Below are 23,967 nucleotides of genomic sequence, written 5' to 3' on the forward strand. Positions count from 1 at the left end.
CGCGCACGGACTTAAAAATTGATGCATGGTTGTTTTAGCCCATGGGCGTGTCGTACTGAGTGCGCGAATGCTTGCTTAGTGCGTGAACCTTTGTTACAAGTGCGCAATAAACATGTTGCCCGTGAGGTGGGGGAGAGGAGGCGGGTTGGCTGGGACACCGCAAAATGAGTTTATGGCTGCGCCCAGTGCCACAAATTGTCTGCTGCCCTCAACGAACCCGAATCGGTCAATAGATGCTGGGAGAAACAAGGATGGCATTACTGTGCAAATGAGCTAACTCCAAATTGGCATGTACTGGTGCCCAGCCCATGCTCTCAAGTTTTATTATTTTTTTTCAGCCTTCTCGATCACCGGCTTTGAGATAGTTGGAGAATTCCTATCTGTTACTGGGGACATGGCATCTTTTGCCATCGGTCAGAAGACTTTCCTTGTCTACAACGTCAGGGCAAAGATCGCAGACTTTGTGGCCATCGTTCAGGTTATAACGACACCCAACATCACAGTGACACCGGTTCATGTTCAGCCGTGTAAGAACTGCAATAACATTTAAAATGATCTTAATGTTAAAGATCAATTTACAATTGTAGTTTGCTTAAAAATATTGATTTCCGTGTTGAATTTTATCCAACAGTATTTTTAGAATCCACGTTAAAATATTATCAATATTTGTAGAAAAAGATCCTTTGTCATATATTTCATTTAGTATAATGGCTGCATGAAAAAGTCTCCAAAATCTAAATTTTCATTCGGAAGTTTTAACATCGTTGAAGGCACAGTGTATACATCTAATAAAAATTGCATGCTTACTACGTATGCTATGCATGTACAACATGACTCTAAGTCATTTACTTTGGGGAGGGCTTTGTTGCTGCACTGTCATCTATTTTTTCAGTTGTAAAATCAATTAAATTGATATTGACCAAAATTTCCTCTTTATTGATGATCATTGTTATTTAAAGTATCATGGTAGACAAATCATTTTCCCAACCATCATTTTGCAGTCCATGCACAAAGCATGGCCGCGTTCACACAGGGGTATTCTTCGGCAGCATCAGAGAAAAAGGTTATCCTTGTGTCTGAGGCGGAGACTGTCATTCTCGTGGCGAACACCGATGGAACAGTATTTGAGGTAGATTTGAACGATTTGATTCTCTCAACTCTTCTTATAGAGGTTCTTGATTAACATCTTGATTGTGCGGTGTTCATGTTTTACAATTCACATGTCTGCCTGAGGGCTGCATTTGTGCTTCTCTAAGCAAGCAGCCGACATACTAATAGTTTATAGCTGTGTTCAGACGGAGGGAGCTTTGGTTGGAGTAACTTCGGAGGAAGGGTCGGAGGAAGCTTGGTCGGAGTAACTTTGGAGGGTAGGTTGGCGTAGTGCCCGTCTGAACAAGGTCATGGTAACTTCCTCCAGTTGGGGGAACTTACCACGACCTCTTCCTCGGACCAAGATACTCCTGAGTTTTTTCAGTGTATCTCGCTACCATGACTAGCCTATTAGAGAAAATTGCCCGTGCGGACAAGCCCTTGGAGTATCTATGACCTTACAAACCTTATGCGACCTACAGTAGGTAAAACTTCCGGAGTCAAACGTGCGCATGCAGTACAATTCTAACCTAGTCGATTGCGACAGAGAAGCTAGCTCTCAGAAATTCTCATCAACAGAATGGAGAAGAGAAATGCCGCTGGTAAAAAAACAATGGTATGGTTGACGTGCACGGCGCTACCACTTCCGGAAGTTACACCGTCCCTCCACGGTGATCCCCACAAAGGCCGTGGTAAATTGGTCAAAGTTTCTTCCCATGACCGTTATGTGGACACAGGGTTGTAAGATAAGCATAAATTTGAATTCTAATTGCTGCGCCATAAACTTTTTCTCTGATTAGAAATATGTTTGAACATGGCTATTGTGTATGCCTTCAGATTGCTGCATATCAAAAGATTCACATGACTGACTCCCCTAATGTATGCATTATCCCAGAGTCCCCATTTTACCTGAGTGCATGCTTGTGTCACTATCACACCGTCAAGCTGTCTTTGACACAAATGACCAGTTAATATGCAGTTATGTCCTTCTCACTCTCGTAGAGCTTTCTGATTCTCTAAAGGACATCTTTAACCTAGATTATTAATCAGAAAAGTAAGACCCAGTTTACAGTGCGAGGCTTGGCCGTGGCTCGGCCGCGGCTGAGCTCGCTTTCACTTCAGTGTAAACGCACAAAAGGCCAAATGCGGGGCCAAAATTGGCCGCGCATTTGGCCATGCTCTGGAGCCCGGCCTTTTCTCAGTGTAAACGCAAACTGGGCCAAATGCGCGGCCAATTTTAGTCTGGCTTCCAAACCGTCTGCCGGTACTATTTCGCTATTCAGGATATTAACCCCCTCAATGTCGAAAACTAGTATCGTTTAAGGTTGTTTTGTCCTGCAAAGGATTTTTCCTTCGGCAAAGGCCTTTGCCCGAACGGCGACTTTGTCGCCACGGAATCCAGTTGGCAAAGGGTCTGAAAACCAGAATATACAAAATTGTGTTTGTTTGCAAGCAGAGCGCCACTATGACAAAATATCGAAAGGTTTGAATTAAAAGCGCGGCCGAGCCCGGCAGTGTAAACGGACAAAATTGCGGGGCTCGGCCCCGCAATTGAGGCTGGGCTCGCCCGTGGCTCGGCCCAGCCCTGCACTGTAAACGGGATCTAAGAAATATGTGTAAGTTGGTTGGACTTTCAGACTTTCAGATGGACGCCCAAAGGCTACACACACACACACAAAAAAAAAAATGATCTGTAACTGAAAGTAGTGAGCTGTGTTCACATCTAAAGTAGATATCAGGATAATACGTGACCCTGCATCACAAAACCAACAAAAAGTCGCGAGACACAATTTTTAGTTAAGGGCAGATTCTGAAAAAGCAGACTGTAAGCTTTAAAATGATGTATAACTCAATACAAATGGACTCCTCTAACCTACCTAAACACTGGAAAGAAAGCAAATACTCTGGAAAAGTATGAACTGAGAAAAGAGGCTCTGAAGTACACGGTCTATTCAAGTGCTTAATCTTTACTAAGCTGTGCTAGCTGTGCCATGAAAGGGACAAGACAGGATGTAAACCACTGGAGCAACAACAATGAAGGGATTACCAGATTAAGCTGAAATTGAGCACGTTTTATTCACACATTCTTTCCATGATTAATGCTAACTTTGAAAGCAGCAGAGTTATCCTTTCAAAAGTTATTAGACTTGAAAGTGAAGAGTGTGTAAAAGATTTCAAGAAATGAAAAGGGGACTCTGAGACCCCGTTTACAGTGCGGGGCTCGGCCGCGGCTCGGCCCAGCCCCGCTTCAGTGTAAAGGCACAAGAGGCCAAATGCGAGGCCTCGCATTTGGCCTCGCATTTGGCCTCGCTCTGGAGGTGGTCTCAGCCGCGGCCGAGCCCGACCTTTTCTCAGTGTAAACGTAAACTGGGCCAAATGCGCGGCCAATTTTAGTCTGACTTCAACACCCTCTGCCTGTACTTTTTCGCTGTTCAGGATATTAACCCCCTCATCGTCGAAAACTAGTATAGTTTAAGGTGGTTTTGTCCTGCAAAGGATTTTTTCCTTTGGCAAAGGCCTTCGCCCGAACGGCGACTTCGTCGCCACAGAATTCATTTGGCAAAGGGTCTGAAAACCACACAATACCAAATTGCATTTGTTTACCAGCAGAGCGCCACTACGACAAAATATTGAAAGGTTTAAATCAAAAGCGCGGCCGAGCCCGGCAGTGTAAACGGACAAAATTGCGGGGCCCAGCCTCGCAATTGAGGCTGGGCTCGGCTGCGGCTGGGCCACAGCTGGGCCCATCCCCGCACTGTAAACGGGGTCCAAGACATACCTGATCATTTTTTTCTCCACCAAAAATGGGTTGCAGAAAAACTGCTGAAAACAAACTTTCCCATTCATGTTATGATCCCAAACTTAAGAATAATGTAGAAGAAGGATAACTCTTTCAGAAAATATGAAAAACTGAAGATTGACTTGGTTGACCCATTTCACCTTTTCTGAGTCCTCACATAAAATCAAGGGGTGCGACTTTTTGTTTGTTTTGTGGTGCATGGTCACATATTTTCTGGTTGAAGGTGAGCAATGCATGATTTAACACTAAGAATGTTGTTGATCACTTATTGTGACTTAATTGTTTCAGACCTTACGGGAAAAATGCCCCTACTTCAGAGTAAAGGAATAGCTGAATTCCCCCTGCTGAAGACTTTGCTTGAAGTAATGTTGGTATTAACAGACTGATCGTAGTCATGGTGTTTGCACATGGGGATGCCCAATGTAAAAGCAGGAAATAACAGCTCATTTTGGACATACACTTGAAATGAAATGAGCACAGTGTGACCAACTCTTCCAAATTATATTTGCATTTATTCATCTAATTTGACACGCATGGACTGTTCACCATTTAATCTGCATTCATTTTTTTTGTTGTCTCATCTTTTGCTTGGACAGCAAACAAACATCACAGTTCATCCCACAGACGTCACCGATGTAGAGTATTTTTCGATTGGCCTGGACTCATACTTGGTGTTTTCTAGGGATGTTGGGGACCCAATCGGAGAAAAGTCACCAATCTATCTCTGGAGTGCTACAGGTTAGTGTCAAAGGTCATATGAAAACAAAATTCTTGTTTTACTGATTTGATTTGAGTGATATGTTGTTTATCTGTTCTTTATTTGTTGTATGTGAATGAGATACATGAAGCTTTAATCCAGCATACATTATATTGGAAAAAATGTTGTCATTCATCAATTACATGTACCAAAGCTTTTAAATCATCATTTTTTATTGTTCAAATACTTAGATATTATATTCATAAAGGAGAATAATTCCCAAGTACTACTTTATACCTCAATTGAGGGATTGCAGCTATATGAATAGAACACATCAGTAAAGTTTTAAGGAAATCGGACAAGACTTTCAAAATATATGAATTTTCACAATTTTAGTGTCGCCATTGCTAGATGAGAGATTACCACAACTCATGACAGCACATAATTATGGACACGGATATAAAGAAAATTTGAAGAAAATTCTAAATGTTTTCTTTCTGCAAAATACGGTAGTAAGAACACTTCTGTCTTCAGAGGTGTTGGAATTATAATAATATTATCCTTAAGATGTGTCAGGAACAAGTCGAGGGAATGTGGACTGAAAAATGAATTTGTACTTCTTTGTTTTGAAGGTAAAAAGTTCAACCTACGGCAGAGGGTGCAGACTTATGGTGCTCAGAAAGTCCAAACCTTTGAGATCACTGGACGCTACTTTATCCTGATGGTCAACAAGAATAACGCCTCCACCATCTGGCAGTACAATACTAGACAGGCCCAGTTTGTGACCTTTCAGCGGTCAGTTATTCTTGCGCTAATTTGCATACTTCATTCTATATATGCCTCTTTCGCACGCCCAACTTGGTCAATGGTTTGCCAATAAATTTGCTTATTCTGCTCAAATGCACAACCCCACCCAAACTGATAGATAAATCGCCAAATGCCACAGTGCAATGGAAGCGTTTCTCACAATTCTATTCCTGTCACACGTAGCTTACATTGTTTTGTTTTTTTTGGTGGTGGTGATTGATTATGAAGCGGTGTTCCTGACTGGGTTTGCGAGTAAATTCTATGTTTTTGTCACTGTTTTAGTGTAAACATCATGCCTCTACAGTAATGTAGCTACAACTGGACATTTGAAAGAAAAAATCTTTCGGCTTGTCATACAATTTACGTCAGAGCTTGACATTTTTTTCTAGAACATTGTTCACTACAAGTCCAGGGGTAACAAAAGTCTGTAAAGTTACATAGATTAAAAAAAAAAGTTTCCAAGGCATAATTGGGTTAGTGTCTCAGAAAGATGTGGCACACAGGGGGTTTATACCATGGCATATAAAGAATTAATTTGTATGACTAGTACTAGTACAGTATATGTGACACTAAACAAAAACCATGCATCAGATGTGATAATTAGATATTTCCTATATTTCCCCCCAAGGCTTATGCCTGATGGCGCCGTTGATGTAGTCTTCTTCAGCCAAGGTTATGAGAGTTTCTTGGTCTTCACTGGAGCAGACAGAGAGTCCTCTACTCTCTTTCACTGGGATGGTATGTGAATGTTTTACCCGTTAAGGATGAGTCCCCGAGTATACTCGGGCAAGTGTCTATAGAAAATGTGTGCTGTATCAAAATCAGTCAGTCCTCAATGGGTTAAGAATTGGGTTTGTGGGAGAGAAAATTTTGTCATATTTATCTTTAAGATTCAACCATAGGACCCATTTCATAAAAATGATTGCATTTATCAGAAACAAAGTGGCACATCATCCCTGTCACATAGTGTTGGGCATCAAAATTGATTGATTGATTAAAAAGTCTTTATTAAAGATCTGAGAAGGCGACTAATAGTCGAATTGCACAGATGTACATACAAAATTATACATTGATATGAAAAGAATCATTTCATAACCATAAGTATTCTTACCTGTATGTGATTTTTAAAAAATGCTGTACGCATGAAATCAACTTTTACAGATGAAGGACATTAATTTGCTGGATGCAGGAACTGGATTTGGTTAATGATGACTATTGTAACAAACTGTGTGCATTCAGCTCTTAACCAATCAGACTGAAGCGATTCTTTGACCCCTTCATCTCTCTCTATAAACAATATTGCACAGAAATATTCACATCCACGACAGAATATACATAGTGTACTGTGAAAACACCCACCACTAAACACTCCACTCCACCACCTTCGAAACCTTCTTTAAATATGTAAAGTCAAATCTGTCTAAAGTGTCCACAAAAGGAAGATGAGGTAGTGGCTCTTATGAACTGGTGGCCACTATGGACAGGGTTTTTTGACATGGCTTTTATCTGGGAGGGTTTTTTTTTTTCTGTGGCCACATATATAGCAGGTGGCCTCCAGGGCAGGATTGACTATACTCTCTTAATAAGTTGGTAGGTGTTGAACCAGAATCGCTTCTCCCCATTTCTCCCATATCAGGATTCCACTTCCACGAATCACAGACACTGCCCACGCCAAACGCGATCTCGTGGTCCATCGCGGTGGAGCCGAATACCTGCCAAGACGTGCCCTTGGTGGTACTCTCCTCCCGTCTCCCGTGGCAACAGTCGATAAGCGTCTTTTCGGTAGAAAACGCCGAGCTCGTTGGGGGCTACATGTCAGGTGGGAAATGTTGCAGATACTTGAAGTGGACGGGAGTGTTGCAAAGACTAGAGAGCTGTCATGATTTTTGTAATCATGAATGATCAAATGAATGAATGAATGAATGAATGAATGAATGAATGAATGAATGAATGAATGAATGAATGGATGAATGAATGGATGGGTGAATGAATGAATGGATGGGTGAATGAATGAATGAATGAATGAATGAATCTTAATTCAGTGTGGTATTCCCACCTGCAAAGCAAAGAAAAGAAGATACCTCATTACACATGACTTTTTATGTATTGTGCTCTGTGTAATGCAGAGACCTCACACTCGAATACAAGACGGTGGTTTATTCCTTGAATTCAAGCATCTCAAGGTATTGTAACTACATGTATAATTAATAGGCTGCCTGTGTGTGCGTATGGCAAAAGCTGCATTAGAATAAAAACCTCTCTCTCCACACTCGATGCATCCAGGACCAATGGCAATATAAACTGAATTGAGAAATACACATTCCATAGCAGATTCAAAAGCAAACAAATTAACAAGAGAGATCATGTTTTTGCTAATTGAATCCAGAAATATCTTTTCTTTTTGTGTATGTTTTTTTAACATGTCGAGGACGAGTCCCGAATATACTCGGGCAAGTGTCTATGGGAAATGCGTGTTGTAGCAAAATCAGTCCGTCCTCAACGGATTTAAGTCAATTGGACTTACTTTACTGAGTTGTGAGTTTTATGATCTCCATGCTGCCCAGGAATGGTTCTTTGATAATGTCATTCATCATCTAACGTTCATTGACTGTACATTACCCTTATGATGAACTTCAGCAAAGGTGGTATAACAATAATGTTAATAATAACAATATGAAATGTTTATACAGCAGTTAATACAATATGTTTTGAAGCACTTTACAACTGTGAAAACAAACAAACAAACATACAAATCAGCTTCGAATACAAATAATCAGCTACATGTATACATAATCATCAGTTCTGTTGTAAAAATAAACAGGTTTTAAGTTTCTTTTTGAAAATGTCGATGGAGGTGGAGGACTGAATATGAGTAGGGAGGGTGTTCCAAAGAAGGGGGGCATGAACGGAGAAAGCGCGGTCACCATAACAGTTGTGGGTGCGAGGGCCAGGTTTGAGCTGAGCTGTGGATGATGATCTGAGGTCCATGCATGTAGCCGGTCTGGGTTTCTATGAGATCAGGTCAGCTGAATATAAGGGTGAACGGTGATGTTGTTGGTGATGAGAAGGATCTTGAACGGAATTCGTTGTGGGATTAACAGCCAGTGTAGATATAAAGGTATAAAGGTATAATGGTATAAAGGTTTGAAGTTGGCATGGAGCTAACATTCGTCAACCCCCACATCCCATCCCCACTCCACCATCCCAGCTCTCAGCATCATGAAGTGATCTTTTTAAAATGAGTTTCAAATCCTTTCATTATTTCATCTGCATGCAGGATTGGACCAAGCCCAGTATGCTGGTCTGAGTGCAAGGTTGACTGGAGCTACGAGAACCTTTCCTTTCTCCGACTGGGCGGGACAGATGTATATGGTGATCCAGATGGAAGTTGGTCCCCCTCCTGGTGGAAGGTCACGAACGTTACTTTTGAAACTTGATCAGGAAATTGAGCCAGTCCCTAGTCCCTATGGCCAGCAGGTTCAGACTGCCTTCAAAGCTGCCTTCAAAGTCGTTGAGGTACGCCCTCTTGTGTCATTATATTGTCAGGAAGAAAGGAAAATCTTGTGAAGATATTTTGTTTCTTTCTTTTTCCACTAATGGTACCAAACCTGCTGATTGCATCAGCCACTTGTTTGTAAACACACTTGTGTGCAAGCACATATATTTATTCATTTTTTTTTTTTAAAGGGGGAGGGGGTGGGGTCCACATAGAATGTAAATTGATCTTGAAGCTATAAAGATAAACTGGAAATTATGGTATGCAGTGTGTATCTTTGTTGATACTCTGAGCTGCAAATGCAAATACAAGTTTTAGAACCTTTGCCATGCAGCCGTAAATATACAAAAAGTGGTGCAGATGACTTTTTCTCTCAATTTTGATTACCATATGAGGTCGGTTCTGAAAATAATAAGTAAATTGCACATGGAAGTTAATCTTAATCCACGTAGACGAGTCCCAAGTATACTCGGGCAAGTCTCTATAGGAAATGCGTGTTGTGGCAAAATTGGGCCATCCTCAACAGTTTAAAGGGCCCCAGAAATCCAAATGCATGTTGATTTGTGTTGATTTTGTGATATCCTCAACATCACTTTTGCGGTAAAACAAATATCTAGAAACATTCTATATGTTTTTAACGACGTATTCTTCTATTTTTCTTCAGATTACTTGGGAACACCCACAAAAAAAATCCTTTCAAACCAATATTCTTGAGATGACCTCATCGGTCAATCATTGCTAAAGTACTGAAATGTTTAACAAAAGACATTGGAATGCACCGGTCTCCTTGACTCAGCATAACTTGCATGTTCCCTCGCCATGTCTGTTGTTAGTCACATTAATATCACAGAAACATTTAAGTTATGCTGAGTCGAGGGGAAGGTGCATGAGGATCCTTTATTCCTGAAAGTAAAATGCAAGCAGATGTTTTTGTCTACTGTATGTCCCCCAAAAAAACTTACAATCTGATTTCGAATTGATAGCACCCAATATGTTTGACCTGTCTAAATTGTACTTCAGGGTCTTGAAATATAACATCTTAGCTCTATTAACACCATTCAATTTGCTTAAGCGGTGACAGAGAAATGTGGATTGTTGTAAAGTATGTCATGAGTCTGATTCTTCCCAGTTTGATGCTCCTGTGTGTGAACACAATAGACAGAACTTGGAGGGAAGAGATTCCTGATATGCTCTATACAAAATTCCTCATTTCTCTTTGACCACTGAAGCAAATCGAATGGGGTTTTCTGTAAGATGTGGGCAATGAGTTATAGTTTCATACCCTGAATTTGTATTTAAATTGATTCACTATTTTGAAAGATATCATTGTGGAGGATCCCGTTGTAATTTTTGGGGGGACATACAGTACTGCTACTACTCAATCAACTGGAAGTAGAAGTAAAATATGCTTGTAATATTTTCATCGTCAGCAATTTATAAAAGCTTCATGCCATGAAAAAGGGCTGTCAGCTCCAATTTGCCAAATTTTCTAGCTCGTTACTTTGTTGTATTATCCCGGACAGAAACGTCTTGAAGAGTACGACAAGAAAGTCGTGGATGCGACCGAAGAATTGAGGGACTCCATCTCTCTGAAGGATGGGAAGCTGGAGGTCGGGGGCGGCATCACCTTCAACGGCAGCATCATCTTCAATGGTACGGTCGAGGTAGAGCGGGTGGATGCAGATGGTAAGTCCATATACATGGAATGTAAAATTCTTTACTATTTTTTTTTTTAGCTCATCTGGGGGGTGTTTCATAAAGCTCTTTGTAAAGTTACGAACGACTTGTGATCAGTTCTTGCACTGAATTATGGAAATTCCGATAAGTATAGCACATCAGAACTGATGAACAATTGTTCTTAAGTCGTTCGTACCTTTACGAACAGCCTTATGAAACATGGCCCTGGTCCCAGAAAACTAATTTCTTTCATATGCTGCTGGATGTTTCTCAGTATGATTTTTGCTATGCAGTGGTAGTGTTCCAAATTAAAGGTCAAAGATCAAAAAGACAAAAATCATTTGTGGCTTTTACTTGCACATGCGAATGTATCTTTGAGTCACACAATTTTCAAGACCCTTCCTGTTATTGCTAGATCTGTACCTGATTCTTAAATTGGAAACACAGTTTAGAAAGCAATGTTCCTGTTTTTCTGACTTTCATTGGCAATCTTTTTTTTTTTTTGGTTCATACCTCCCTCCATTTTGTACAGATTGAGTACATCAGACCAGACCCTTCCGTCATTGATGCAGTGAAATGTAGAGGTGCTAATATGAAAATGACAGGACAGTAATATCTGCATCAAAATTTTATTTGTGCTCGTTGGTTTAAAAGAAGGTTGTTTTATGATTTTTGGACACTTCTTGCATGTAGTCTCCAATTTCCTTTAAATGTTAAAAGGATAATTTGAGGTTCAGCTGCAATGAGTAAAAATTCTTAGCCTTGAAAGAAAAGAATTGATGTAGATTTTAGCCGTCTTTATTGTCTTGAATGGACATTGATGTACATTTTTTTTTCTGTTTTGCAGATGTCATTGCTGATAATTCAGTGGGTGAGTGTAATATCTCTCAGCTATTACCTCTGCCAATGGAGGAGGTTATGTTTTCATTACCATTGGTTTATTTGTTAGTTAGTTTGTTTGATTTTCCTTGTGCAAAATAACTCAAAAAGAATTTGGAGTAAACTTGCAGGAAAGGTTGAGAATGCGACACAAGGAATAGATGATTACATTTTGGGTAGTGATCTGGAAATTTTTATGGGCTTTATGAAGGATTTTCAATATTTTGCCACGTAGGGTCAATGAACTTGGGAGTTAAAGCTGCGCATTTTTGAAGTTTTCATGCGCGCACTAAAGTGCGTGTTCTAGTTTTTGCTGGGGAGAGGCGCGCCCCGCATCTGAGGGTTTATGACGTAACAAAGGCTTCTATATTGGAAATCGGGCAATTTTTCAGTGGGTGGAAATCACTGATCTATGTGGAAGACCAAGATCATCGGTAGAAAGTAACTGCTTGTCGGAGGTCTGCGCTCTCGGAGTGCTTTTCTAGTTTGTTAGTTTGTCCGTGTGCAAGTGCCTGTGTACAGGGCTTGATGTTAATGGTGGCCCAGGACCACTAAAATTGGTGTCAGGCCACCAAATTTATCCACTAATGGCCTCACTGGGCAACTAAAATACAAAATGGATTGTTATATCTTTCTGTTTACTTTGTGTCATCAAATTTCTTTTTCAGGCCACCCAAAAGATCATATTTAACCCATTGAGGACGGTTTGATTTTGCTACAACACGCATTTCCCATAGACACCTGCCCGAGTATACTCGGGACTCGTCCTCAACGGGTTAAAGTTTTGAGAGGCTTGAACGAGCCCTGCTGTATGTAAGCCCCCCCCCCCCAAAAAAAAAAAAAAATAAAATAAAATAAAAAATGAAATAAAATAAAATAAAATAAAAAATAGATAAATAAATAAATAAATGAATAAAGGAAGGAAAAAAATTAAAAAATGGCAGATATTTGTGGAGATTTGGACTTTGTATTATATTTTTGGGAGAGATAATTTTTTGAAGGAAAACAAAATGCAGCTTTTGTAGGAGTGAAAATGATAATTGTGGGATGTGTATGCTTCATGTTCTTTCTTCCTTTTGCTGGGCAAATTGCCATGACAGAGGACGGACGCAATCTTGGCGATGTCCTCGACGAACTAGAGCGGAAAGCAACAGAAAATCAGCGTGACGTGGGTGCTTTGAGGACACTCTTTGATGGTATGGGGCTAACCCATTCAACCCTCCCATAAGCAGTATCTGAAAGGAACACTCATTATTGTATGCTAGCAAATTCCCAGTAAAAATTCAAACAGAAAAAGTTGTATAAAAGTAATGGGTCACTGAGAGAGGGATAGGGGGTTTGTTTTGTTTTGTTTTGTTTTGTTTTTTCTTTAGTGGAGTATGCATGCACTCTGCGTGGGTTTACTTTAGGCGAGATGCGCAGCATAAGAGTGTGGACAGGGCTCGACACTAACGCTGGCCTGGTGGCCCGGGGCCACCAAAAATGAAAGTCCGGCCACCAAATTTTAAAAAAGGCAAATTTGGTGGCCCGCCTCGGGCCACCAAAATTTTTTGAAAAGTATGTCAATAAATTTGTAACTTTTTGCGCCGGAAATTAGCAGTTAACTTTTTTTAAAGGATGGATGAAAAGGACTGAATGAGTGCCCGAGAGTGAGTGTTGCAAGTTTGTTGAAGTTTATTTATGAGTAGATATGTCCAACTTCTAATTCTTACTATCATAAAACTTAAATATTTGACTCATTAAAAAAAGGACTTTTAATGTTTTTTATTGTTTCTTTTTTCGGGACACCAAGTTTTTCTCTCGGGCCACCAAAAATTTGGAATTTAGGACTTTGGTGGCCCCATCGGGCCACCAAACAAAAAAGTTAGTGTCGAGCCATGGTGTGGATATTGCCCAAACAAGCTACTGCACCATTAGACGCTCACAGCAACAACAAAAAACCCCCCCAAAAACAACAACAAAAAACAAACAAACAAATCCAAAACAAAACGAAAAGATAAAAGGAAATTCTTGCTGAAACTACTCAAATGCTTGTTTGGGCTTCAATAATGATGAATGGAAGAAAACATGATGTGATTCGAATTTTAGTGTGAAAATACCAAAGTTTGGAAATTCTTTGAATAGATTATTTTCTCACCACCATTTCCACCAAATGTATGACCTGTATGTGTGTTTTTTTTTTGTTTCCTTTGTTCTAGAAGTGATTTCAGAAACAATAATCAAATAGTTCACAGCTGTGAGAACTCTGATGAATGGTAGATACAATATTTCCATTAAAGCCGTTAAAAGAGCACGTCTGTGTTCATTTGTCAGTTATATGTGGTGAATACACAATGTAATTTCATGAATGAAATTTTGCATTCTACATTTTGTGCCTATATATCACATTTCCTCGAATGCGCTTATTGAATATAATAGCTCATTCGTCTATAAGACCATAATACTCATAATACTCATATTCGTTCGCCATCATATTCTGATGAAGGTAATGAGAAGGCCGAAAGATTAAAGGTTCATTTGTCTATAAAAGGAGAGAAATTTGATATTCCTTCAAAAGTTAAAGGTTTAATGTCTCCACCCTAACTTATCCAGAATTGGATGTCTAAAAATGTTGAAAGTTCATTTTTATCACACTTGTTGCTGTAGTGCATAGTGTCTTTTTAATTTGCCTGTAACATTTAATCACCTTTATGCTTGACTGCATCTGAACAGCAAGCAGATTTTCCTAACTCTTTGTCTGTCAGATAACACACTTTTCTTACCAGGTCTTTGTTTGGTTTGTTGAAGGGTAATGTTGGACACATTAGTCAAGAAAATCTAGAAATACGAAAGCAAGTCATTGTGTTGATAAATTTATCAATATCTTTTGTGGTTACAATTCATAAAATTTCTTTTACATTCTAAAATCCTGTAAAAGATAGCTAAAATACGGTCCATTTGTTGCATGGTAAACTTTCAAGTTGAAGTTCAGTTTTTATTGTTGTCCATCTCAACATAATAACATTTATGTACAATGTACATGAAAGTAAAGAATTATCAACATGAATAAGCAATAACAAAAGAGGTGCATTATATACTTTAGATGGGACTTGCAGAAGTAGGTATTGTAGTGATAGAATAATCAGAGGATGGAGATGGGGGGGGGGACCCACTGAAAAACAAATTAGCTTGTAGTACTTTTACTTTGAACTTTTTACGTTTTCTTGACTCACCTTGCCGTCTTCACAAGATCGCGTCTCACTGAGCGGACCTGACACAATCACCGGCCACAAGATTTTCCGCAGCTTGACAATAGAGGGCGAGCTTTCAGCCAACACGCTTTCGGCCACCAGCGTTAACGGAGTTAATGTCGATACCCTGGACAGTACAACACTAAAGTGAGAACTGAGATACTACTTGAAGGAGAACTTACAATCAAGAGAGGAATAGAGAGAGAGAGAGAGAGAGATGGTATCTATCTATCTATCTGTCTATCTATCTTTTTATCTATATATATATATATATAGATAGATAGATATAGATATTGATATAGAGATATATTTACAGAGAGAGGGTATATTACAGAGATCTATTTAGAGAAGAAGAGAAAGAGATGTAGACACAGTAATTCCCCTAATGCAAGTCCTTGAAAAAAAGTACTGATGGAAAAAAGTGTGATCCACACCTTGTTTGTCTTAGTTTAAAGCAAATCAGACAAATCTACTGTAATGGTACAAGTTTCAGCAAAACTAAATATGAAATCAGAAAGTTATAAAGTTTTAAATTTCTGTGTGTGTTTTTGTTTCTTTGTTTTTTTCAGCAGGTAAGACACTCCAAAAAGGGTGAAAACTCTGTAAAAAAGGATGTGTACACTGTTCCTATATTTCCAAGTTTCATGACGTCATTTCTCCTCTTCTCAACATTCTCTCCACGTAGGAACAATGTTCCTGGGCAAACGCTAACCGGGGAGCTCACGTTTAACGATGACACGACAACAACTAATGTCGTCCTCCCCGAAGGAGTTCTGGTCAATGGCTTCGACATGGGAGAAGCTGTCACGGAGACTGGAGCACAGACTATAAGTGGTAACACTGTTTGCCCTTCAACTCCATTTCTTCCATGGCCTCATGAGTACACATAGTTATACCCCCGCCAAACGAAGTTTGAAGGGGGTATATAGGAATCAGCGGATGGTCGGGCGGTCGGGCGGGCGGTCGGGCGGGCGGTCGGTCGGTCGGGCGGTCGGGCGGTTGGTCCGCTGCAAATCTTGCGTCGCGAACTACTTCCTCAGTTTTCAACCGATTCCCATAAAACTTGGCACAGATGTGTGCCTTGGGTTGTAGATGTGCAAGACGTATTTTTTGACAGTACCCAAAAGTACGTTGCCATGGTAACGGCATATTATGGGCAAAAATGGGTACAAATCTTGCGTCGCGCACTCCTCCCACAGTTTTTGATCAATTTTTATGAAATTAGGTACAGATGTTCATCTGAATATGTTAATGTGCAAGACACATATTTCCGCAGTGGCAAAAAGTGCGTTGCCATGGTAACGGCATGTTATTGGTAAAATATAGGGCAAAATGCTTCATGGCAAAACTGCTTCATCAGTGTTCTTCCAATTCTCATGGAATTCATATTGAATGTTTGTCTTAGGATATAGGTCAGCATGACACATTTCTTGACAGTGACAAAAAGTATGTTGCCATGGTAACAGCTCACATATTATGAGCCAAAATGATGGAAAATTTTGTGTTGCAAACTACTTCCTCAGTTTTTGCCCAATTTCCATGAAACTTGGTACAGATGTGTGCCTTTGGTTGTAGATGTGCAAGACGCATTTTTCGACAGTACCCGAAAGTACGTTGCCATGGTAACGGCATATTAATGGCAGAAGATCAAGGAAAGATCTTGCGGATTTAACTACTTCCTCAGTTTTTTTACCAAAGCTTATGAAATGTTGTTTGGCGGGGGTATAACCAGTCGCTGTAGCGACATTTCTAGTTTAAAATCTGTCATTGTATGTGAGAATTGAATTGCATATCACTGAAAATAAGTCATACAGCTGTACGTAGATTCACTACTCTCAGATTGAGTAGCTGTTTCTGTAGTTGTACCTCCTTGGCAAATTTGTAAAGTTATTGGCATTTATCTTAATTTTGCTTATGGTATGAATTAAAACAATTTTAGCAACCATGCTTGGATTCTGTGTCATGAAACAAAAGTCTTCTTGTGTTGTCCTGTAACACGCCCAGTTTAGCATAGAAAGAGCTGCTTCTGGAATTACAATGAAATGTCATCAAGGTTCAAAGTTCAAAGGGATTTCTTTCATCACAGAAACAAGTCTTTCACTTCCCAATATATAAGATACAGTGGAGAGTTTGTCATGTACATAGAAGTACCTTTTTGAAGAAAAAAAAATGAGAAAAGTCAACACTATAATCCTCTCTTTTTGCTCATTTGCTCGCATGATGAACTGCTTTCTTTGCTGATTAGCCAAGACAGATGTCTTGAAACCACTATCAATGAATGGAGATTATCAAATCCCCCTAATCCTTGTTTTGGACTGAGACACAGTGCTGCACCTAAGTAATGGGCTTGCTAATTTTGTAAGCAGTCCAGGTTTGGACCTATTACTGAATGTTGACTAATTCTTGGCAATGTATAAGCTAAATGCCAATACACATAAAGGGTTGAGATGTTACTTATTTCAAAGAAAAACCAGGACAAACTCGACCGCTTGTGTTACAATAGATTCACTTCAGGGGCAAAAAAAAGAAGAGAGAAAAGAGTCGAGTCACGTTTTCTTGTTTACAACACTTCATTGTGAATAGGTGCCAAGACCTTCAGCCAAGCTGTGACGTTATCTAGCGATGCGGTCTTCCAAGCAGATGTTACCTTGGATACGGTGGATGTGTCGGAGGAAGTGGTCACTCTCTCTGGGACCCATCAGCTGGATCGTAAGTTACGGCACAAGCCCATTCACTTCTTGTTTCCGAAAGTTGCCATAGATTGATTATCTCATGTACACGTCATATCCCAAATGCCCTTCCATCCTTTTTCTCAGTTGGCCACACACTTACATGTAACTCAATCATTTTCAAAGTATTGTCCATATAAAGCTGGCCTAATGTTACAAGTTGTGGAATTCATGTTAAAACAAAGAATGAACTTGCCTCGGTAAGCCAGGTCGACCAGAATAGTCCATCATTTAAATCTTGGGAAAGCATTTATTTCATTGTTTCACATCAATAAATCAACTGTACACCACGGAAGGCCAGCTAGTGTAGCTAAATACGAGTTATCATGCAAGCCATCTTGTCAGACTGAAAATGAAACAAATAAAAAAAAAACACCAAAGAAACTAACATTCTTTTTATGCCTCCGCAACGAAGTGGCCGGAGGCATTATGTTTTCGGGTCGTCCGTCCGTCCGTCCGTCCGTCCGTCCGTCCGTCCGTCCGTCCGTCCGTCCGTCCGTCCGTACGTCCGTACGTCCGTCCGTCCCGTTTTGTTTTTGTCGATATCTCAAGAACCGTGTGATGGTTTTACATCAAACTTGGTATGAGGGTATATCCTTGGGGGATAATACTTTGTGTGGATTTTAGGGTCACAGGGTCAAAGGTCAAAGGTCACAGGTTATTTTGTGAAAAAAAAATTGAAATTTCATGTTTTTCTCCATATCTCGCAAATGGTTCAAGGTATCTTCATGGAACTTAGTATATATGCTTGTACCGATGGGCAGTGATTATCTAGGGAAGTTGGGGGTCATGGGTCAAAGGTCGGGGTCAAAGGTCAAGGTCAACTCCTCAAAATATCACTTCTTTCCTTATATTTAAGGTTTTTTTTTTTTAAACTTGATGTATACATGTATTACCCAATATATATTCTGTGGGAAGTTTCTTGCCAAAAGGTCAAAGGTCAAGTGAAAGTGCTGAATTGCACTTTTTCCTCCATATCTCAAAAGTAACTCAAGGTATCATCATGAAACTTACATATTTATGCATGTTCAACCTAACAGTGATTCTCTTTGGAACTGTGAGGTCAAAGGTCAAAGGCCAGGTTTAGATAATGCTAATTTCCCATTTGATACTGAAATTATACTTTTTCTCAATACCTTGAAAAATTACTCAATGCATAAACTTATAAAAGGGTCAGAAGTCAAGTAAAAATCATCAGTTCCCCAAATACCTGCACTCTGACATTTTAATCATTCATCCAATTGAACCTAGTTCTAGGAAAGTGAACATTCAGCACATTTGTGTCAAACCTGTCATTTTAATATTTTGCCAATTGTTTGAAACTGTCATCACACATTGTCAAGACATTGTACTATAGACCTATTAGGAGAACCATGCATTATGGCGGAGGCATATCAGTAGCCGTAGCGATATATCTAGTTTTCTATTAATTATCATTGCCAAATACCAGGCTGTAATGAAGACATTGTTACTGTCGTGTGGATGTGCTGGCAACCACCGTTTATAAGGACTACATGAATAATAACTTTGTCAGATATGCTAATATTCATCATGCATTGATAAACCACCATGCCTGCTATTGCACTCATTATTTAAAGTGTCTCCATTTTTGTTCTAATTCAAACTTTGTGAAAAGCCAAACGTTAAGTTACTCTCAGTAGATTCCTGCATATGTTAAATATGGAATTGAGGTCTGTGTGGAATACGTAGATATGTATATCTTCCTGTGATTACTGTTCATTTCTTTCTCGCCTTTCCTCCTGCATTTGTGAAACCCATGGGCAAATTTCAGTCAGATACAAGCATATTTTGGTATTTTGATTAGATATTTTGGTATATCAAATACCCACTTTATTCCTTCCTAAAGAGTTGAATATTGCAAATGGTGTATTTCTGTTTCTTACCCATGTAATCTACTTTGGAATCAAATTTTGACTGTGGTCTCAAGATGACTCTTAATTGTGACCGTGCATCGCAAAAAACCCCCAAAAAGTCGCACCCCTTGATTTTACGTGAGGATCCAAAACAGGTGAAATGGGTCAACTAGGTCAATCTTGAGTTTTTCATATTTTCTGAAAGAGCTATCTTTCTTCTACATTATGCTTAAGTTTGGGATCATAACACGAATAAGAAAGTGTGTTTTCCGAAGGTTTTTTACAACCCCTTTTTGGGGGAGAGTAGAATGATCAGGTATGTATTAGAGGCCCCTTTTAATTTCTTGAAATCCTCTGTACACTCTTCACTTTCATGTCTAACAACTTTTGAAAGAATAATGCTACTGCTTTGAAAGTTGGCATTACGCATGGACAGAATGCGTTAATAGAACATGCTCAATTTCAGCTTAATCTGATAATTTCTTCATTGTTGTTGCTCCGGTGCATGACATTGTGTGCTTTGTCCCTTTCATGGCACAACTAGCGCGGATTGGTGAAAGATTAGGCGCTTGAATCGACCCTGTACTTCAGTGCCTCTTTTCTCAGTTCACACTTTTCCAGAGTGTGTGCTTTCTTTCCAGTATTTAGGTAGGTTAGGAGAGTCCGTGTGAATCGAGTTATACACTGTACATCATTTTAAAGCTTAGAGTCTGCTCTTTCAGAATTTACCCTTAACCTAAAAATCCACGTCTGGCGACTTTTTCTTGCTTTTGTGGTGCAGGGTCACAATTAAAAAAAAACAGCAAAAGCATGAAACATACCTGTGTACTTTTGTATGTATACTCACAGTGTTTCACGTGCATATTTTGTGATATTTCAAATAGAAAGCATCACATTCTCTGACGCCTTGACCATCAATGGGAACATTGTTACGACAAGCACAGTGGATGGTGTGGACGTTTCAGAATTGGACGCCAACACAGTTCGAGAGGCTGGAGCCAAGACTGTTACAGGTAAAACTTGTGTGTTGTTAACCTGTTCCTTACAGGAACCTGGTATACCAGGTTTATGTGGCGTCAACTGATATACAGGAGCCACGGGTGTACCAGGTTCCCAAAATGTAGACAGGAGTGTCTGCATTCGTGGCCTAAATTCATGTTAATTTGTGTCATGCTTCCCACAAAAATGGCTGTAATAGAAAGATTAGAGTATCGTCTACATTGTATCAATGTCTGTTTTCTTTCCGTACTAAAATTGCCTGCATGGCCATATCATTTGCCTTTTCTCCAATGTAGTGTGTGCTTGTTTTGCTGTAAAACTCATATAAAGATGTACATAATAGCAATCAAGGATGGGCCCAGTAGATATTTTGACTTCGCTGACTCCATTTAGGTGTGTCTTTTCTGTATAGCAAAAGAGTTTGTTAGCCCATCAGCGCATGCTCTATTCATACCTTGCGACCGATCCATGATTCTATTGTTCGATGGCGCATGTAGTTGACTGTGAAAAGGGGGTACATGTACCACTTTTGCACTGGTGGATTACCAACCTGCCCGTTCTCTGTCAACCCGCAAAAAGAATCTCGTCTCTTGTTCATTGTATGCACGGTCCTGTTTGTTAATAAATTTTGGATTAGATATTTTTGATTTGGAAGGAGATAATCAGCAATGAAAATTTATTTGATTTGCAAGGAGGCACAACTGTATGTGTAGAAAACTTTTTTGATCATAGTCATGATGTGCTATTATAACTGCAGCCAGTAAAAGGAAGACTACGATTCTCTAGCTCTTTTTTGAGATGTAAAATCTTTCCTCCTTTAGGACCAGTGACGTTTTCCAGTCCCGTGACTGTGACTGGCGATGTAGCGATCAGCGGAACAGCAAACACAATCGATCTTGCAGATTTTGACAGCCGAGCTGTGCGACACAATGTGGATACGACCGTAAGTCACGAGTTACAATGATTAAAGTGTTGCTCAACATAAACTAAAATACCAGAGTGCCTGAATAATTCTTGGCTATTTAACTCTAACAAGTTCTCTAAAAATGTACCGTATTTCCCAGTAAAAATGATTAACGGAACCCTCTGCAGTGGTAACTTTAAAAATAGTGAACCAATCCAAATACAATTTCAGGGTGTGAAACTATAAAACTTATTACACACATCTTGCTGGAAACCCCATCAGATTTGCTTCAGCGGTCAAAGAGATATGAGGAGTTTTGTAGAGCATGTCAGGAATTCCTTCCCTCCAAGGTCTGTCCATTGTGTTCACACATTATGCAATCAAAAGCATCCAAATACTAAATTTGGAAGAATCAGACCCATGTCATGGTTTACAACAATCCACATTTCTCTTTGACTACTTTAATAATCAAATTAAATGGGGTTTTCTGAAAAACATGGCTATTAAAAATGTTGTATTTTAAGACCCTGAAGTAGCATTAAACAATTTAATCATCATCCTTCAGATTACTGGGGCCAAGACGTTTAGTGCTGACATCACAGTTGAGGGTGAGCTCCATCCAGATGGAACCATTGATGGTGTGAAAGTCTTCAGCGACACGCTTCTCATCAACTCTGCTGAATCGAACCGAAATCCGACTGAGAGTCACATATCAGGTAGGGACATGATTCAAGCTGGCCATGGCATTCAGAGGAAACATGGTGTTGGTGTAATTTTAGTGCTGTAATGACGCCCCCCCCCCCCCCCCCCAAAAAAAAAAAAAAAAAAAAAAACAATGCAAAAAACAATGCAAAAAAACAATTAAAAAAGAAACCAGCCATGCTGGAAAAAGACTTATCTTTGGAAAGATCTCAGAGTTTTGCCATTGTGACAGTAAACTTCTCACAAAACTTCTTGCAAAACTTCCCATGAAACTTCCCACTCAGACGAGGGCTATTTCTCAGACCCCCCATCAAACTTCCTGATCTTTTGCCAGGGAGAACACTGAACTGTCACAAAGCCTAATTGTCACTTGACCAGTCCACCATCTGTTTGTGGACGGTTCCTTGAAAAGGCATACTGTATACGCCAAATATTTTGCGAGTCAGGTGCTACTCGCGAAATTAAAAACACATTAAAATATTGGCTCTGATCCTAATATGGATGTGACGTACACGTGTACCTGTATCCATTCAGTACAGGACTCCACGATTGCAAAATTAACCACAAGCGAAATTGTTGGGAATTTCTGATTCGAGAAAGTCACAAAATATATGGCGTATACAGTAGTCATTGTGATGTAAAAGGTCTGCATTGTTACATCACAATCCCCAGCTTTCAGAAGACAGGGTGCTCTTTCTTCTGTCTTGCACATGCATACTGGTGACCCAGACTTCGAGAACTTAAAGATTGAGCAGTTTGTCCGCCAGTGTGGACGGACAACCACAGATTTCAAAGACTTTGCAATCTTAAATTTAACAAGATTTTGCCAGTTTGACAGTAGCTATAGAAAAATGCCATTTGTTTTTAGGAGCTGTCATTTTTCCAAGAAGAAGCTCATATTGGTTTCTTTTGGTTTTATTGGTTCTTACTGACTCCATCCAGAAGTACAGAAGTTAAATGCTCACTTGAAAACACCATCAGAAATTCCATGCAAACCCATAGACATCATACCAACAGGATGTCCAATATCTTTCACTGGTTCATAAGTCCCATTGGTCCCTATTGGTTTAGTTTCTGTTGGTTGCAGGGAACCCACTCCAGGGGTGTATCCAGGAATTTTTTCGGGGGGGGGGGGGGGGGGGGGGGGGTCGTCATCAAAATTTTTGGACCTTTACCTTTGCGAGGTTGCGGAGCGACCGAGCGGGGGGAGGGTGTGGGAGGGGGGTGTTCCCCCTCCCAAATTTGATAATTTGCTGGAACACCACCTGGTCACTTTTTTACTGTTGTAATAGGGTAAAAAGCCCTCGAAAAACAGAAATGTCTTTTACAAAAAGTGGACCTTTTCAAAATTTGGGGAGGTCGTACGACCCTCGCGACCCCCTCTTGCATGTACACCCATGCACTCAGTGCTGGGTCCAACAGGATATTCTGTTAGTCCTATTGGTTTCTGTTGGTTTTGCTGGCATTTGTCAGTTACCAGTGGGAACCAATAATCTGTAGCTAACCATCAGGATGTTCTGCATAGTCCCAAAGTGTACTGGTTGCTGTTGGTTTTGCTCTTTTTTATTGGTTCCCATCACAAGCAATCATGTGTAGCTAACCTATAGATGTGGTCAGTGCCTGGGAGTATCAGGATAACACATTGTAGCCCAAGAATAGTCTTTGGTGTTAATTTGAGTGTATAGGTCTATTGTAATATGATGACTGAGATACTTGTGGAGAATAATGGTTCGATGAATTAATGAAAGCTGACCTCAAATCGTCTGTGCTGTACAGGACTACTCTTCCCGTATGGTGAGGGATTAGACACATTCCTCCCCAGCAATGATGACGTATCCGTTAACGCGACTGCCCTTGAACAGGAGTTTCCATTCTTTGGGACAACTCAAACGTCACTCTACGTGAGTTCTTTGTTTTCACTTTGGCATTTCACTGGAATTTTTGTCCATGTGCATTTTAGGCTTATGTATCTTTGTTTGATGACTGATATCCATTTTAATATTTGTCTTTAACTTTTGCATCCATTCACCATCTTTAAGAACAACCAAGAATCTCTTTTAGTTGATTTTCATTTTCATTATCCT

General features: G+C 39.8%; 1 pseudogene; it reads left to right on the forward strand.

Moving 5' to 3' along the window:
• LOC139710785 (uncharacterized) overlaps positions 1 to 23,967 on the forward strand; it is an 83,070-nt pseudogene that overhangs the window by 18,589 nt on the left and 40,514 nt on the right.

Source organism: Diadema antillarum, unplaced genomic scaffold, assembly GCF_040938485.1.
Source record: "Diadema antillarum isolate AM-2024a unplaced genomic scaffold, OU_Dant_1.0 seq00001565_RagTag, whole genome shotgun sequence".
NCBI lineage: Eukaryota > Metazoa > Echinodermata > Echinoidea > Diadematoida > Diadematidae > Diadema > Diadema antillarum.